Source organism: Myotis yumanensis, unplaced genomic scaffold (assembly GCF_028538775.1).
Source record: "Myotis yumanensis isolate MYYU_CA2020_CCGP unplaced genomic scaffold, mMyoYum1.0.hap1 SCAF_15, whole genome shotgun sequence".
NCBI classification, from domain to species: Eukaryota; Metazoa; Chordata; class Mammalia; order Chiroptera; family Vespertilionidae; genus Myotis; species Myotis yumanensis.
In genome coordinates, this window is record NW_027223766.1 from 53,380,199 (window position 1) to 53,397,574 (window position 17,376).

Here is a 17,376-nt window from a genome sequence, read left to right on the forward strand (position 1 = left end):
CCATCCGCCAGTGGCACTTGGGCTTCAGGGAGAGAGGTGACCCCCACAGTCCCCACCCGCCCTTGCTTCCCGGAAAGACAGGAGTCCTGCCTGAAGGTGACACGGTCCAAAGGGAGCGGGTGTCCCGGACCGAGGGCAGCAGACAGGGCTTCCCAGAACAGGAGGCAGGAGGTGAGGCAGGTGGCACCTCGGGGCTGGGTCGCCCGGGCCGTGCTCCTGCCCCTCCTCGGGCAGAGGACGCCTCCTGCAGGTGGGCAGGGCAGTGGCCGAGTGTGGGGCTCGTCCACAGAGATGGGTTCGAGGGCCCTCGCACGCTGCCCGGGGGCCGTCGCCTGCTCTGTCCCCTCCGGGGCAGGGTTCGGTGTGTGTGCCCCAGGCCCAGGCCCCAGGCCCACTCTGGTGCCCTCCTGCTCCGGCTGGTACAGGAACAAATTGGTCACCGCTGGCCCACCTCACCCAGCAGGGGGCGAGCTCGGGGCAGGTTAGGGGTCTGGCCTTGAGCCCCCTCACTGGAACCCATCCTGCAGGTGCCACAGCTCCTATAGGGGCACCCCCTGTGGGGGCGTCGCAGCTTCAGCACGCTGAGGGGCCCATGGGGCGCACAGGGCTGCTGCGGCCGTGGCCGTGCGGGACAGGCTGATGGGAAGTGACGGCCACCAGACGCAGGGACGGCAGGGCCAGCCCCACTCTCCCCAAGGGGGGTCTCAGACCTCAGGCAGTGAGGGCGCCTGGGCCTCCCCCAGAATGTCACCTGCCTGTGGGCCCCGGGGCCGGAGACCTCCCTCTGAGAAACGGGGGTGGAGGTGGTGTAGCCACTGCCCTCTGCATGTCTGTGTCTGTCTGGCCACCCCTCCCCAGGCTGGGCCGTGCCCAGATCAGGCCCCGGGCCAGTGCGAGCTGGGGACAGAGAGGACCTGGGTGTGGCGGGCCCATGGAGACCAGGCGGCGTCCGGCGTCCCTGCGGCCCCCCGTGCCTCTGTGGGAGCACACAGGGCTGTGACTGGGACACACCCGCCGTAGTGGCGGCCGGGCAGGGCCCTGGGTGAGGGCAGGAGCACCTGAGAGGCAAGGGTCCCATAGAGCCGCCTGGGAGTGTGGCGGAAGCAGTGGGCCGCAGGCCGCCTCCAGGCTCTGCTCTGCCGCTGCCTGATTCCTCTGATAGTCTGTATTGATTTTCCCCGGCTGTTTATTAAATGCTTAATCTCCTGCCACTGAGAGCGCCCAGGGCCGGCGGCATCCTGCTAAGCCCAGAGGGAGGGCCTGTCGGGGACGCTGGGGCAGCCTCTGCCTCGGAAACCAGGGCAGTGGGGGTGGGGGGCTGGCCTGGTGTGAGCCGGGTGCCAGGCCCCATAAGAGGGGCCAATGGGAACTGGTCAACGGATGTCCATCCTCAGGGTCTGATGAGGGTGTGACCAGGGTCAGGGCTCAGTCGGTGACCAGGGATGGGGATCAGCATGTGACCAGGGATGGGGATCAGTATGTGACCAGGGATGGGGATCAGCATGTGACCAGGGATGGGGATCAGTATGTGACCAGGGATGGGGATCAGTATGTGACCAGGGATGGGGATCAGTATGTGACCAGGGTCAGGGCTCAGTCGGTGACCAGGGATGGGGATCAGCATGTGACCAGGGATGGGGATCAGTATGTGACCAGGGTCAGGGCTCAGTCGGTGACCAGGGATGGGGATCAGTATGTGACCAGGGTCAGGGCTCAGTCGGTGACCAGGGATGGGGATCAGTATGTGACCAGGGATGGGGATCAGTATGTGACCAGGGATGGGGATCAGCATGTGACCAGGGTCAAGGCTCAGTCAGTGACCAGGGTCAGGGCTCAGTCGGTGACCAGAGCCGCTCCTCGGGATGCTGTGGGCACTGAAAACGGTACTTGGACGTGTCCACTGCAGCTCCTGGCCCCGGGCAGGTTCTCCACCCACAACAGGCCCCTCCCTCTGCCCTGTAGATCTCGAAGACGCCCACCCCACGGAGGCCAGCCCAGGACTCTGGCCCCGCCCTGGTCAGGGGAGAGGCTTTGGGTTCACCCTGCCCTGTCCTGGCCTCCGGCGAGTCACCTCCCTCTCTGAGCTGTGTGCCCAGCTCCCTCCCGCCTGGCACCGCACCCTCGGCCTGGCCTCGGGTAGCTGCCCCAAGGAGACCGCGTCCAGCTGAGTCTGCAGGGCCTGGGAGGCCCAGAGGTTCCCCGCCCGGAGCCGCCCCGCCTCTCCCCGACCTCCATTCCCTCGCCCGGCCCCCAGGGGTGTCAGGAAACCCGCCGCTGACGCCTGGTTCTCACCCCGGAGTTGTGAGAAGAGCAGACAGAATAGCCTGAAACTGCCCCAGCCGCCGCTCCCGCGTGGGCAGGCCGCTCGGTTACATAACTCCGGCCTGTGCTCCTGCCCGGCCAGGAGGGAGCCCGGGGAAGGCCCGCGCCCACCCACGCACCCGCCCACACACGCAGGCACGTGCGTGGGTCTCCGCAGGCCCTGGTCCGTGGGGCCGGGCGGGCCTGTGAGAGGCGTCTCTCCTGCCTCCCAGACTTCCCAGAGGCCTCAACTCTTCAAAGCACTTGGCCCCGAGTCCCCTCTTCCCCCCGCAGCCTGTCCGGTGGCCCCCAAGTGACCCCGCAGTCATGACCAGGGAAGGTGAGAGGCTGGGCTGAGGGTGCCTGTGATGTGCCCCGGACGCAGGAAGGGCCATGCCTGCCAACAGGGAGGTGGGAGGGAGGGCTTCCTGGGGAGGGAGCACTCCTGAGCCTGTCTGTCCCTCCGAGCCCGTGGGTACCGGCGGGGGTCCTTCTTCCCCACACAGCCCTCCTCTCTCCCCTGCGTCATTTCCACAGGCTGGGGACTGAGGGCCGAGGGAGGGAGGGGTGCCGAGGGCAGAGCTAGCACAGGGAGGCCTCGCTCCGCTGGGCGCGCTGTGTCCTGCCTGGAGGCTGAGTGTGGCAGGTCCCGTCACAGTCAGTTTTCCTGCTTGTGAGTCAGCGGCCCCCTCTGCCTCCGGTTGCAGAGTTCACTGAGTGGTGGCGAGGACCCCGCTGTCCCTCCACCCCAGCCCCAGGCTGGAGGCCCGGTAAGGGTCGAGGATTCCAAGGACCTTCACTCCATGTTGGTGCCAGGGCCCGGGAGTCAGGACCAGCCGACTCCCTACAGGGTCTCAAATAGCCCCCCCTCCCTTCTCCCCTGAGAGGATGGTCCCATGGAAAATGGTTGGAAATGGAATTGTGAGGTCCGCTTCCTGCTGCTTCACCTGGGGCTCCCCCACCCCGGGGTCCTCTGTTTCCCTTCCCTTAGGAGGCCTTGGAGTCTACACAGCCTTGGAGCTAAGAGCTGGATTCATAAAACTGCCACGGGGTCAGGGCTCAGCGTGTGCCCAGGGTCAGGGCTCAGCGTGTGACCAGGGTCAGGGCTCAGGGTGCGAGCAGGGTCAGAGCTCAGGGTATGACCAGGGTCAGGGCTCAGGGTGTGACCAGGGTCAGGGCTCAGCGTGTGAGCAGGGTCAGAGCTCAGTGTGTGACCAGGGTCAGGGCTCAGCATGTGAGCAGGGTCAGAGCTCAGTGTGTGACCAGGGTCAGGGCTCAGCGTGTGACCAGGATCAGGGCTCAGTGTGTGACCAGGGTCAGGGCTCAGGGTATGACCAGGGTCAGGGCTCAGCATGTGACCTGGGTCAGGGCTCAGCGTGTGAGCAGGGTCAGGGCTCAGGGTGTGACCAGGGTCAGGGCTCAGGGTGTGACCAGGGTCAGGGCTCAGGGTGTGACCAGGGTCAGGGCTCAGCGTGTGACCAGGGTCAGGGCTCAGGGTGTGACCAGGGTCAGGGCTCAGGGTGTGACCAGGGTCAGGGCTCAGCGTGTGACCAGGGTCAGGGCTCAGGGTGTGACCAGGGTCAGGGCTCAGCGTGTGAGCAGGGTCAGGGCTCAGGGTGTGACCAGGGTCAGGGCTCAGGGTGTGACCAGGGTCAGGGCTCAGGGTGTGACCAGGGTCAGTGAGTAATGGGTTCAAAGTCACTTAGAGGTCACAGCTGAGTTGATGACTGTGGTCAGACATTGGCTTATGGCCATGCACAGGCCTTCAAGGTGACCAGGGTCCCGCTCTTCTGGGCTGAGTGAGGCGGTCCTAGGAGCTGATGTCCAGCGGGGACCCATCAGCCTTCGTGCCCGTGGCGAGCGGGCCCTGGGTGTCCTGCAGCCGTGGCCGGGCCCCCGTGTGTGGGAGAATGCTCAGTGAGGAAGGTGGGTGGTCGGATCAGTGTCGGGGGCAGGCGGGGGTTGGTGGTGGATGTGAATGGGTAGGAAATCTCAGGGGAAATGGCCCTTGGTTCAGGGTTCGAGGTTCCTGGCAGGTCTGGGCTGAGAGAAACTCCGAACCCTCCCCGCGGAGACCCTCCTGTCCCTGTAGGGGCACCGCGGCTGAAGCAGGTGCGGGTGACCCTCAGGGTCCGGGCATGCCGCCGGGAGCTGGGCGTGGGTCGCCGGCAGAATCCCTCCATCTGACCAGGGTTCCCGCGGACCCTTCTCCTTCCCTCCGGAGGGGCCTGGGGGGCGGGGGTCCTCTCTGCCCCACTGGAGAGGGTTCTGGATCAGGAACTGGGGCAAGGGGACAATTTTCTTTAAAGAGGTAAGTTGGGGAGCAAAGCCAGGTGGCCCCCGATCAGGGAGGAGGAAGGCGTGGCCCTGCGGGGAGCTCCCTGTGCGGGGGACACCACCGTGCCCCGACGGCCTGTTCGGGGAGCCCTAGCCTTGCCGGAGGGCAGAGGAGCCAGGGCTGGCTCCTGCCTCCCCCAGAGCAGAGAGAAATCCTGACTCAGAGCTGCCCGCACCCGCGCAGCTGCTCGTGGCCTAATGTCAGAGGCCCCCTGGTGGCCACGAGCGGCTAGTGCAGCGAGGACACCAGGCCTCTAGGGCAGCTGCAGTGAGGATGGGGCCCAAGAAGGCGGGCGGGCACCCCTGTGGGCCCCAGAGGCGCGCCCCCCCCCCCAGACTTGGAGGAAACAGCCCTTTTCCTGGGGGGAGGGGAGAAGGAAGGCTGCCCAGGGGGTGGGCTGGGAAGGGGCCCCGCCTGTCCCCCCGACTGCCTCACAGACTGGGCCTCCAGGTCCCTTCTGACCAGCCCCCGGGCACCCCTCGAGGCACAGACACGCTGGCCTGCGGGAGGGACTGGTTTGGACAGAGCTCCACCCGCTGAGATGAGCCATGGGCCTGGGCGCTGGGGTGACTAGAGGTGCCCGTCCCCTGCCCGCCCCCAAGGGGGCTGGTGATGGGTGGGGGTGCTGACAGTGACGGGTGGGGTGTGACGTGATGGGGTGGAGGCCCTGCTGGGGGTCATGGGGATGGTCACAGGGAGGGGGGTGAGAATGGTACGGCGTCCGGGCGGAGGAAGGCACAGGGATTGTGAACTAATGTTGGCGGTGACCCAGAGGAGGCCCTGAGGGAGCGACGCTGGGCCAGAGGTGGGGCCTGGGCAGCAGGGGCTTGGTGGGCGCCAGGGGCCTCTGACATTAGGCCACGAGCAGAGGGGACGTGTGTCCAGCAGTGGACATGCAGGCAGCGCACAAGGATCTGACACCCAGCGTGGACCACACGTTATGAAGGAAGCGTGGGGCTGGGCGGGACGCATCCTGGCAGAGAAGGCCCTGAAGTAACTTCCCCGAAACCATCCCTCCAAGACCCGGGGTTCGCCCCGGAGAGGCCCCCAGGAGAAGAGGGGCTGTGGGTGCTTCAAGGTGGGGTGCAGCAGCGAACGGGGCCATCCCCTCAGCTTATGAAAGTCAGCTTCAAACCTGGGACTGGGTGTCCCCACTGTCACCAAGCTGGAGGGTGGGGATGGGGAGGGGACGGCTGGGGATGGCCGGCCGCACAGGGCCAGTGGTAGGTGACGCCTCCCTGTCAAGCCCACCTCCTTGTGGCTCTTCGGTCAAACTCTTCCCTCAGCTTCTCTCAGGAGCCCCTCCCCCACCGGGACGAGACTGGCCAGACCCCACCAGGCAGCTCACCTGGCCCTTCCCAGCCCCACCGGCGCCTGACCCGCTCGGGTAGGCTCTGCGGTCTGGGCCTCTGACTCGCCTGCCCATCACCCACCCACCTTCACCCCACTCATCCACCTGTCCATGCTCCATCCTTCCAACCGCACACTCATATGCCATCCATCCATCTCCGCACCCACCCAGGCTGTCCATCCTCCACCTATCCTCCCACCCCCCCACCCCCTCCCCCCCCGCCCCTGGCCAGCACCCCACCCATCTCTCCAGGCCTCTGTCCATCACCGACCCTTCCTCCTGCAGCCTCCTCCCTCCACACCCACTTGCCTCACCCTCCTCCACCCCGCCCCCTCCCGTGCACCTGTGTTGCTTAAGCACAGCCCCCTGTAACTTCCCTCCATTCATCTGCTGTTGGTCCATCCACCCGCCCATCCCTCAGTCAGTCCATCCATCCATCCATCACCCAGCCAGCCTTGGCTCCCGGAAGAGGCAGAGAGCAGAGCCCCAACTCCTGGCTTCCCTGCTGCCCCGGCCGGCTCTCCTAGGCGCCCGCGTGTGTGTGCATTTTATCGGCCCCCCCACCCCGTTATCCCGCTCCCCTCCCCCCGCCCCCCGCGCCCTCCCCTCTAACGTGTGATCTGGAAGCTCTGGAAGCCCTGATGTAATCCGTAATGCGGTCCCCGGCTCCCGATTAGGGATCCAGTTTCAGGGAGCGAGAGATTGGGGAGCGCGCAGCCGGTGGGGGAGCGGCTGGCCTCTCTCCTCCTCCTTCTCGCGGTCCTCGGCCTCCTCCTCCTCCTCCTGCCCGCGCCGCCCCGCCCCCGGCTCCGTTCCCCCCGCCCCCCAGGAAGGGGAAAAAAGGCGAGAAGAGCGGGGCAGGCGAGAGGAGCGGAGCGGCGCGGCAGCGGCGACCGGAGAGGGAGCGGCGGGCGCAGGCGGCAGCAGCGGGCGCGGCGTTGGCGGCGGCCCCGGCGGAGCGAACGCGGAACCGGAGAGCGGGGAGCCCAGGCGGCCGTGCGCGTCCTGGCCGGGCCCGGGCCCGCGCGCCCCGCATCGCCCGCAGTCCGGGCATCCAGACCTCCCCGGCGTCCAAGGGGCTCCGGCAGGCGGGGGGAGGGCAGGGGGCCTGCGCGCGCGCTCGGGGGAGCTCCGGGGAGCGTCCGGCTAGGCCCGGAGCCGGCCGGGGGCGGCGGCGGCAGGAGCACCCCCTCCGTTTGGGCGCCCGGCTCGGCCGCTGGCGACAAGGGGCGCTCCTGAGGATTTGCGAGTCTCCGGATCAAATCTTCGCCAGCGGGGCCGCCGCTGCCGAGGAAGGTAAGGGAGGCTCGGGCTGGGGTTGGGGCTGGGGCTGGGGCTGGGGGCGCGGCGCGGAGGGGCGCAGCGCCGGTGGGGGTCCGGGGGAGGGGCGGGCGCCCGGACTTCGTAACTTCGCCGTTTGGGGCTTCTAAGCTGCGAGGTTTGCGTGGAGAGCTCGGAGTTGGCACCCCCACTTCCCACCCCCGGCCCCCAGCCTCCTCCGGCGGCAGCGGCGGAATCTGGCAGGTCTCCGAGCGCCCGCGCCGGGCAGGCTGAGGAGGGGGCGACCTGGGCGTGGGAGCGGCCTCGGAGCTGCTCGTCACCCCCAACCGCACGCACAAGCCTGGCCGGGCTGGGAGGCGCCCCCTCGGCCACCAGGGCAGGCTGGGGAGGCTCCTGTGCCCCCACAGACAGACGCCAGCAGCGCGGGTCTCCGAGGGCCCCCCATGTGACCCCCACAGCCCCACATAGACCTGGGCAGGACGGGGAGAGACACCCAGTGTGTCCCCCTTCCCCTAATCACACCCAGAGCCCCTACAGACATTCGGGGGCCCAAGATGTCTTTCCCCCGCGCGGAGCCTGGGGCGCGCACAGGAAGCCCGGGTCTCTCGCAGCCCTCGCCGCAGCCCCGGCGCTGGTGGTGAGACTCCCCCCAAACAGCGCCCCCATCCCCAACGCCCTGGCTGTTCCCTGGCGTCTTCTTTTCCATGAGGTCGGACAGGCCGTGCGGATAAGCCGCTTCGAACTTTGGGTCGGCCCTGCGCCCTCTCCGGGCGAACGAGGCGCCGGTGTGTCCCCATCCTCCGCGGGCAGAGCCGCCTGCCCTCTGCGGCCAGGCGCTCACCGCTCGGAGCCGCCTCCCGGGGAGCTGGGGCTGAGTCCGGCCCCCGGCCCCCGGCCCCGGGTCCCCCGCAGGGCAGAGCGGTCGGGAGAGGCCTGGAGGGGCGGCAGCGCTGCACGTCTTTCCTCGGAGGCTGCGGCTCCTGCCGGGTCACTTCCCAGGAGGCGCAGAGAGGGTGCCCCGCCGGCACCCAGACCGGGCGCCGGGCACCCACCCTTCTTCACTTTGACTTTGGGCTCCCGCGCTTCCCGGAGCGCAGGGACCAGGCTGGGACGCCCAGCCTAACGCACCGGCTCCCGCGCCCTTTCCCGGGGCGCACTCCCCACCGCCTCACGTTCCCGCAGGTTCCTTAGCCGCAACTCGGGGCGAGTTGCAAGGCGTATAGGTGGGCTAGGGGCTCGCACCCCGCGCCCGGAGGAGCCGCTGGGCATGCGTGGTGGGGAGTCTGCGGGAGGTCCCCGCTCTCCCCCCCCCCCTCGGGACTCAGGGAGACCCTGGCGCCCTCCCCCACGGTCACCAACACTCGCCCCCTCGTAGGCAGAGCCTGCGAGGGGGACGGGCAGCGGCTGCGCCGGAGTGGCTAGGGGGCGGCCGCGAGCCTGGGGTCCCTTCGAGCACCTCCGAGGGGTGTGGGTCCGAGGAGGTGGCCATGGCTATGTCTTCTGGAACCCTGACGCCTTCCCCTGTTTCTGTGGTCCCGCAGCCGAGGGGGCGGCGAGGCAGGTGGAAGGAGGGGCCGCTCCCCCCCCCCCGACCCCCCGCAGCAGCGAAACTCCGCCCGGACGCCCGGGTGCCGCGGGTCCGGCTCTGAGGACCCGAGCAAGGTCAAGCCGGCGAGAGAGGGGCGGGGGCTCCTGGGCGCGAGCCTGGGGAGCCTCAGGAGCGGGTGGGAGCCGTCCTCCGCGCCGCGCCCGCGCTGGGTCCCCGGAGGCGTTCATGGCGCGCGTTCGGGAATCCCGGAGCGCTCGGCGCCCTCCCTCCCCGCTCGCCCGCAGCTCCGGGGCGCTGCTGTCAGACTTGTTGCGCCTGGATCTGGGGGGCGGGTGCCGGCCCCGGAGCCCTGGAACCCGGACGGCGGGAGCCCAGCGGCGCGGCCGGCGGGAATGCGCCAAGGCGGCGCGCGGCTCCGCGGGCGGCGCGGGGTGGGGCTCGGTGGGGAGTTCGCCGCCTCCTGTCCTGGGCAAGGCGGCGGGTCCCCTTCGTTCCTGCGCGGGGGCGGAAAGGCGGTGCGGGCCCGGGGCGGCCTGCGGCACTGCCCGGACCCGGCCGGGGAGGGGGCGCAGCCAAGTTGCCGCCGGGCCCTCCCAGTCCCTTCCCTTGTCTGCAGGCTCCGGTCCCTCGCGGGCCTCGGCGGTCGCGGCTGTGAAATGGGGACACAGGCTGTGCTCTCGGAGCCCTTCCGGCCCAGGCCTGGTCCCGGGACCCAACGTGCTGGGCCCGCAATGTGCTGGGTCTGCGGCGTCCGGGCCGGCCCGGTCCCAAGCTGATCCGCGCGGAGGACAGGGGAGCAGGGCCGGGTGGGAGGCGGCCCGGGCAGCCTCTCGTGGCTCTCTGGCCCCCTGGCCGGCAGCGTGGCCGGGCCCCGCCTCCCGGAGCGGGTCCTGAGGCCGAGCCTGCCCCCTGGGGACGCCTCCCGCTGGGGCCCGGGCGGCCGGCTCGGGGCTGCGGTGGCGGACGGCAGAGGGCGGCGCGCTGCCTCCGACGCCCGGGAGAGGGCGCGCGCACCCACCGCCGCCCTGCCCGCCCCTTCCGTCTCCTCCGCGGCCGGCAGCGCCCGCCCCATCCCGGGCAGCCCCCGGTGGCTCGCCGGTCCCTCTGCCAGCCCGCCGAGGTCGTGCGCTTCCGGCTGTCATTTCCCTCTCCCCACACCCGCCTGGCCCCGTGCACCATGCACAGGCCTGAGTGAGCGTGCGTGTCCATGGGTGCGTGTGTCCATGGGTGCTGCTCATGCACGTGCGATTCCTGCGGGCATGTGTGCAGGCATGAAACTGCCACACGTGTGCGTGGTGCGGGGCAGGTCTCGTGTGTCCCCTGGATGGCAGTGTGCAGTGGGACCCCGTGTTCCCTATGGCAGGCCTGTCGGGGAGCAATGGGAGTGGGGCTCCAACCCCCAGCCTGGAGGGTTCTGTTAACCTCACACGCCCTCGGGTCACCCCGCCCAGCCACCCTGCCTCTGCCGTGCCCTGGGGCAGAGCCTGTTTTCTGGGTAAACACAGGGACCCGGGACCTGTGTGCACAGACCGCAGGCACACACATACTAAACATGTGGGTGCCCACCTGTGCACACTGGCACGGGGGTGCTCCTAGTACAAGGCTGAGGGCACAGTCTCCCACCCCAAGGCTGGTAGGAATATGGGGACAGAGGCCCTGTGAGGGGCAGAGGGGTGGGGGCAGCTGCCTGCGGTAGTCCAGAGGCGGGGCTCCCCAGGAGGCTTCCCCGGAGGGTGGGCCAGTGGTGGTGAAGGCTCAGAAGGGTCTCCATGGAGGGAGGAGCCGTGCAAAGGGCCTGTGGCAGGTGAGCCTGCAGGTGCGAGGACCAGAGAGGAGGGTGACTGGCAGGACGGCGAGGGGGGCAGAGGAAGTAGGGCCAGACCTGAGCGCCCGGGGGGCCTGGGGCTGTGTCCTGGGGGCCGAGGCCACAGGGGAGTCTTCAGCAGGGCTGGTGATTTGGTGATGGACGTGCCAAGGAGATGGCGCTGGGAGGCAGCAGGGTCAAGGCAGGAAGAACGCACGGGGGTGGGGCGGCTCCGCCCACCCCTGCACGCTGTGCACACCTCATTCCTCCCGGCGGGATGGCCACCAGCCTGACACTGCCCCCAGAGCGGGTGGCACATGAGCAGACAGTCAGGACACGCAGCCAAGAAAGGAGGTCACAGCATCGAGGGCCGCTGCCTGGACCCTGGACGCTGCGGGTGTCCACACCGCGGGGACCTTGAGGCTGCCGGGCCGGGAGAGCTGCTCCCCCACCACGGCCCGTGACCGTTAGGGGAAAGGGAGGCCTGAGAGGGCAGGGCTTCCGTGGGAACTCTGACGCTCAGGCCTCTGCCCCGTGCAAGGGGCGGGGACAGGGACCCCTCTCCCCAGGAGACACCAGGGCCGAAGCTGGAGCGGGTCCCTCTCGCTTCCCCGTCCCCTTCTGGGGCCCGCGGTCCTGCTCTGGGTTGAGGTGATCATCCCGGCTACACCCGGCCCAGAGCTGAGGGCTGCACTGTGCTGACCCCCTCGCCTCAGTGGTCCCCCCAACCCCACCCCAGACAGAGCCCAGCGGCACCCCTGGGTGCTGAGGGAGACCCAGCGTGGGGCCTGCTCCCCTAGGCACGGGCACTGTGTGCTGCCCTGCTCCTTGGCCCATCGGTCCTGCTGCTGCCGTGGGGACCCCGGGGCAGGGGACCAGGCCATGGAAGGGCCAGTCTAGTCTCATCCTGCATGTGCCAGCGTCAGGACATGAGGACCTGCCGGCTCCACCAGCCAGGCCTGCCCAGGAAGCCCCCCCCGCCCCCCCTCCCCACCACTCAGCGCTTCCGCCCAGGGCAGCCCAGCCCGACTGCTCTTCCCATCTTGAAGCTGTGACCTTGGGCAGGTGACCTTGGATGGGCCCCTCCTGCTGGGGCCTCAGATCCCAGCGTGGCATGCAGTGTGGATGGGGGCGTGGCTCATAGGCCAACAGCTGCGTGGGCACCGCCCCTGCACCTCCGTCCCGGGGCACAGGCTCCTCACTCGGGGGACCACGCAGGGAACCGTGAGAGGAGAGGACAGTGACGTGTGTCAGACCCAGGGTTCCAGGAGCCTCCCCTCCTCACGAGGGCCCCCACCTCCGCCCCGTGGGGGGGGGCCCCAGCCTATGGGACCTGTCACCATCCTCACATGGGACTCCCTCCAGGAGAACATGTCTGTGTGCAGGTGCATGTGTGTGCAGTATGGGCATGGTGCAGGTGCATGTGTGTGCACGTATGGGCATGGGTGCAGGTGTGTGCAGTATGGGCATGGGTGCATGTGTGTGCAGTATGGGCATGGTGCAGGTGTGTGCAGTATGGGCATGGGTGCAGGTGTGTGCAGTATGGGCATGGGGGCAGGTGTGTGCATATATGGGCATGGGTGCGGGTGCATGTGTGTGCATATGGGCATGTCTGTGTGTGTGTGTGCAGTATGGGCATGGGTGCATGTGTGTGCAGTATGGGCATGGTGCAGGTGTGTGCAGTATGGGCATGGGTGCATGTGTGTGCAGTATGGGCATGGTGCAGGTGTGTGCAGTATGGGCATGGGTGCAGGTGTGTGCAGTATGGGCATGGGGGCAGGTGTGTGCATATATGGGCATGGGTGCGGGTGCATGTGTGTGCATATGGGCATGGGTGCATGTGTGTGCAGTATGGGCATGGGTGCATGTGTGTGCAGTATGGGCATGGTGCAGGTGTGTGCAGTATGGGCATGGGTGCATGTGTGTGCAGTATGGGCATGGTGCAGGTGTGTGCAGTATGGGCATGGGTGCATGTGTGTGCAGTATGGGCATGGGAGCAGGTGCATGTGTGTGCGTGTGGGCATGCGTGTGCATGCTTGGGAGTGAGTGGGCACAGGGAGGGCGGTCTGCAGGCTCAGGGAAGGCTTCCTCAGGCAGCCACCTTCCCCGGGGCCTGAAGGAGGATGCGGGGCAGCGGCAGCCCAAGAGGGACAAGGTGTGTCACAGGCTCAAGGGCTCGAGTGTCTGGAGTGTCCTCAAGGCCTGCAGCTGGTCGGTGACAGCGTCCTGGGGGAGAGCAGGTGTGATGAGGCCCGTCAGAGTGCTGACCGCCGACCACAGGGCCAGGCGGCCTGGGCAGTGGGGGGGGGGGGGGCGAAGGGAGACAATCTGTCCCCCCAAGGTTACCTGGGCTGTCTGCCTCCTTATGGAATGGGGGGTGCCCCCTGGCCCTCTGGGGTGGGGAGTGGGGCAGGGTCTGTGGGGGCCCCCCAGCAGGCGAAGGAGGCCTCCCATGGGCTGGGCTGGCAGGTGCGGTGGGCAAGTGTGGTTGTCGGGGGCCCGCCGGGGCACCCCTCCCAGCTCTGGGGGACGCCCCACAGGTCACTGGGGCCTGGTTGGCTCGGGCTGGGGTGGGGCAGATAGTGGCCCTGCAGGGGGGTCGGGGGGGTAGGTGGCCGGGCCCACCGGCTCTGCACTCACAAGGGGAGGCCTGCAGGCTCTCCTGTCCCGCCTCATGGGCCCCAGGCCCCAGGCCCCAGGCCACTCAGATGGGATGTCCTGGGCCTCCCTCCGTCTCCCAGGTGACCAGGCGGCCTGACCTGCCCCAACCTGACCCAACAGGACCCGCGGGGCATCTATGAGGCCCATGGAGCACCTAGGGCAGGGGGGCTGGGTGCCCCTGGGTGGCCCCCCTGTTTGCTCTCCCAGCCCTGCCCACCATAGCCCCTGAGCTGTCCTTGGGCCTCGGGGCGCCTGCCCCTCCCCCAGGGCAGCCTCTTCCCAGGACACAGGCCGGCACTGTTTGGAGGGCGGGCGGGACAACAGAGCGCCTTTTGTGGCTGGCGTCTGGGTGCCATTGGCAGCCAGGGTGGCTCGGGGGGGGGACGCGGAGGCCGGGCCGGGGAGGAGGGTCGAACAGGGTGGATGGGGTGAGACTGGAGCTGGAGGGGAGCGCCCAGCCCCTGTCCTTGTCGTCGGCAGGGAAACCGAGGCACCAGGGCTTCTGACTGTGAGGCGGGGGAGGGGGCAGCCCTTTGCACACGTGGGGATACGCGGGGTCGGGTGGGAGGTGGGCGCGGCCCCCCGAGGCTGGTGGTGACCCCGAGGGCCTTGATGTGGGCTCAGAACTCCTACCTCATGGCGAGGCGGTGAGATTGACGGCCAGAGGGCGGGGGAGGGGAGGGGGAGGAGCGGTCCCGAAAGATCTCCGACCTGGTGCCTGGTGGGCACTCAGTCAGCTGGGCCATTGATGCCGGTGCCCGCTCCTGGTCCCCACCTGGTGTGGCGGCTCTCAATCCCCCGCTCCACTGCCCTCCCCTCTTCTCTGTCGTCCTCTCTGAGTCTCTGCCCCGCCACCCCCAGGCCCCAGCTCCCTGCTCGGTGCTGCCCACCCTTCACCCGAGCTGCCCTGCAGGCTCTGGGGGGCCGTGCGGCAGGGCCAGGGCAGAGGGCCGGGGCAGCGCGGGCAGCTTGGCCCCGAGAAGGCCATGGCGAGGCGGGTTCCCAGGGAGCTGGTGGGCTCGTCGGTCACTGTCCCGGGGAGCCCAGCGGTGCAGTGGCTGGTGAGGCTGCAGCGGCCCCGGCTGGGAATGGGGAACCAGTCGCCGGACAAGGGGCCTGTGGTTTGGGGGAGGAGACCGTCTCCGTGTGAGAACTACAGGGAGGAGTGACCGGCGACACGGGGCCCAGGGCTGGGTCAGCACCCGCCAGCCCCTCCCCTGGGCCAGCAGGCTTGGGGGTTCTGGTCCGGGGGGCCAGGCACCGGGGGGCTGGGAGGGCTGGGAGGGCCCCGGGATTCCAGCACCGGGCTCCTGCTGTGCAGCCAGCCTTCCACTTGGCCGGCCTCCCAACGGGGTCCTCGGGCTCAGCCTGGCCCCTGGCTCCCCGGACGGCCCCCGGCCGGGGCCTGCCCAGCCCTGGCCTCCATCCCACCGCCCCACACATCCCCGCCCACATTGAGCTCGGCTCTCCCCCTGCCCTGTGACCTTGGGCAAGGGTGCTCCACGCATGCACACAGAGATGCATGTGCCTGCACGTGTGTGTGCATACCCAGAGGCACAGGCGTCACATATATGTGCTTGCACCTGTGCACACACGCCTGCTCCCTGCCTCCGTGAGGGCGCCCACCGTCCACTTGTCACTTGTCCAGGCCGGAAGCCTGCGCATCCTCATGACCCCCTCCCTCACTGCCCTCCTGGCCTGACACCCGCCCCCCGGCTCTCCCTGCTCCCACCCCACTTATCCCAGGCACTGCCCCTCCAGGTCCCCACTCAGGGTGCCAGCCCTGCCCCCTCTCAGATGGATCCCGTGCCAGGCTAGACTCCATGGCACCATCTCTCCGCCCACCTGGGCCTGCCCTGGAGGCTCGGATGCTCGGAGGGGGCTGAGCCGCTGAGCAGGGCCTCGCTGGAGGGTACGGCCGGTGGAGGCTGTGGACAGAGGCACCTCAGCCGCTGGAGAGGGCTGTGGGCATGATGGGGGCCAGGGAGTGGGTCAGGGACAAGTGGAGGGTAGTGAGCACCAGCAGGTGCAGGAGCCGCCGCACCGGCAGCCGGGCCTCCTGCCCAGCGCTGCCCTGTGACCAGCAGAGGAGAGGCCGCGCCAGGCCAGGTGCTCGGGGCTCGGTGCTTGGACCCGCGGCCCGGCCAGACGCTGGCCGGCAGTCAGGGCGCAAAACCACTCAAGTCAGAGACGTCCTAGACGAGGCCCGGGCGCCGGGAAGTGACCTCAGCCCTGCACTCCCCTCCCGCCCTGGCTTCCTCCGGACCCCCGTGGGACCCCAGGGCTCCGAGGAACCCTGTGTGAGAACCCCATGAGTGGGCCCTTTAGGCTGTCTTTTGCCTGGGTGTCTGTTGAACGTTCACTCCAGAGCCTTGGGCCGGGGCGTGCGCGGCCCGAAAGGGCTCAGGCTCTGCCCTGACTGGCCCCTCCCCCCCACTGACACCTCCCTCCTCCTCAGGGTCCAGGCCAGAGGTGTCCCTCCGTGTCTATCCCACAGCCCCTGCCCCCCCCTCCATCACCCCAGCTCCACAGCCTCCCTCGCCGGTCCCCAGCCACCTCCCCACTGCTGGCGGGGGGCCTTTCTATGGGGCTGCCCTGCTTCCGACCTTCACTGCCGCCTGGTGCTTGCTGTGGGGGACTCGTGGGTGGGGGGGGCGGCCTCCAGGAGTGGGGTGAGCTGTGACCAGCAGGGCCGGCCGGGCGCTGAGGGCTGTGCTGGTGCCACTGGGCTGGGCGGGATCCCTGGGCCCCTCTGGGGTGATGGGGAGGGTCTGGGGCCCCAGCCTGGACTAGCGGTGGGCACTGCAGCCGGGCTGGCTCTGGTGAGGTTTCAGAGAGGCTGGGCGGAGCCCCGCCCCCCCCCCCCCCCGGGCTGGGCTGAGGGACCCTGGCCCAGGCCCAGCCGTCCCCCACTGTGGGAGTGGGCAGCTGGGCAGGCCGCTCTGCTGCGACAGCGTCAGAGGCTGTCCCTGAGTGGCCTAGAGACGGAGGGACAAGGGCTCCCCGGACTCGCCAGGGGGAGACGTGTGCAAGGCCCCTTCTTGGGACCTGAACCTCTGCCACTAAGGAGCCGCCCAGGGCCAGGCCGGCCACGCTGTCCCCTGACCCGGGCCCCGCCTCCTCCCTGCTGGAGTCCCGACCTGTCGCTAGGTAACCCCCGGTCCAGGGCTGACCCCCCTACTGAGAGGAAGGCTTCACCCCCACTTGACAGAGGGGGAAACTGAGGCTGGGAGGCACAGGCCTGGCCGGAGGGGCAGCCGGCGTCCGGCCTGTGCCAGTCCCTGCTCCGTCCCTGAGGCCCACGCAGGAAGGACGCCAGGTGGGGACTGCAGAGCAGGGACTGACCTTGTGTCTCCGGCCAGCTGGGCCGGACGGGCGGCAGGGCCAGGCCCGTGGGCAGGCTGCCGGCCTGTGTGCTCAGCTGGCGGAGCCGCCGGCACCAGCAGGCCAGGCGGACTCTGGGGGGCGCTGCCTCCCTCCCTCCCTCCTTCCCTCTCCTGCCAGCTCTCCTGCCACGTGGGACCCAGGGCCCAGCCTGGGCTTTGGGGACGGTGGGAAAACTGAGGCTCGGAGGCAGAAGCAACCTGCCAGGGTCCCCATGGAGGCCGGCCGGGCTGGGCAGTGCCGACTCCTCCCTGCTCTCGCTCACACGCGCCCCGAGCGGCCTTCCTGTCTCGGGGGAGGAGCAGGAGCAGGCGCGATGCCAGTGGCACAAGGTTGGGGTCAGTCCGGGTCCAGGTGTGGGTTCTCCTGCCCCTTCGCTGTGACCTTGGGTGAGTCACCCTCTGACCTCAGCGTCCCCGTGAAAGGGGCTCACAGCACCGGCCTCGCAAGGAGGGGTGAGGCCCGCCGACTGGCTCAGGGGTTGAGCGTCGACCTAGGAACCAGGAGGTCAGGGCACAGGCCCGGGTCGCGGGCCCCATCCCCAGTGTGGGGCGCGCAGGAGGCAGCCGATCCATGGTTCTCTCATCATGGATGTTTCTCTCTCCCTCTCCCTTCCTCTCTGAAATCAATTAAAATATATTTTTTTAAGAAAGGAGCGGAGGCGAGGGGTCGCTGCAGGCCAGCTGGACACAGGGGGCTCTAGGGGA

The 17,376-nt window shown here is 69.2% G+C and overlaps 1 protein-coding gene across 4 annotated transcripts in view; it reads left to right on the forward strand.

The window, feature by feature from the left end:
• The first annotated feature begins 7,233 nt into the window (after positions 1-7,233).
• The window catches only part of ADGRB1 (adhesion G protein-coupled receptor B1), a 60,328-nt gene continuing 50,185 nt past the window's right edge, over positions 7,234-17,376 (forward strand). For all 4 annotated transcript variants that reach the window (XM_070392453.1, XM_070392455.1, XM_070392454.1 and 1 more), the window contains exon 1: positions 7,234-7,286. The gene's annotated coding sequence lies outside the window, so the exon portion shown is untranslated. The remainder of the gene's footprint in view (positions 7,287-17,376) is intronic.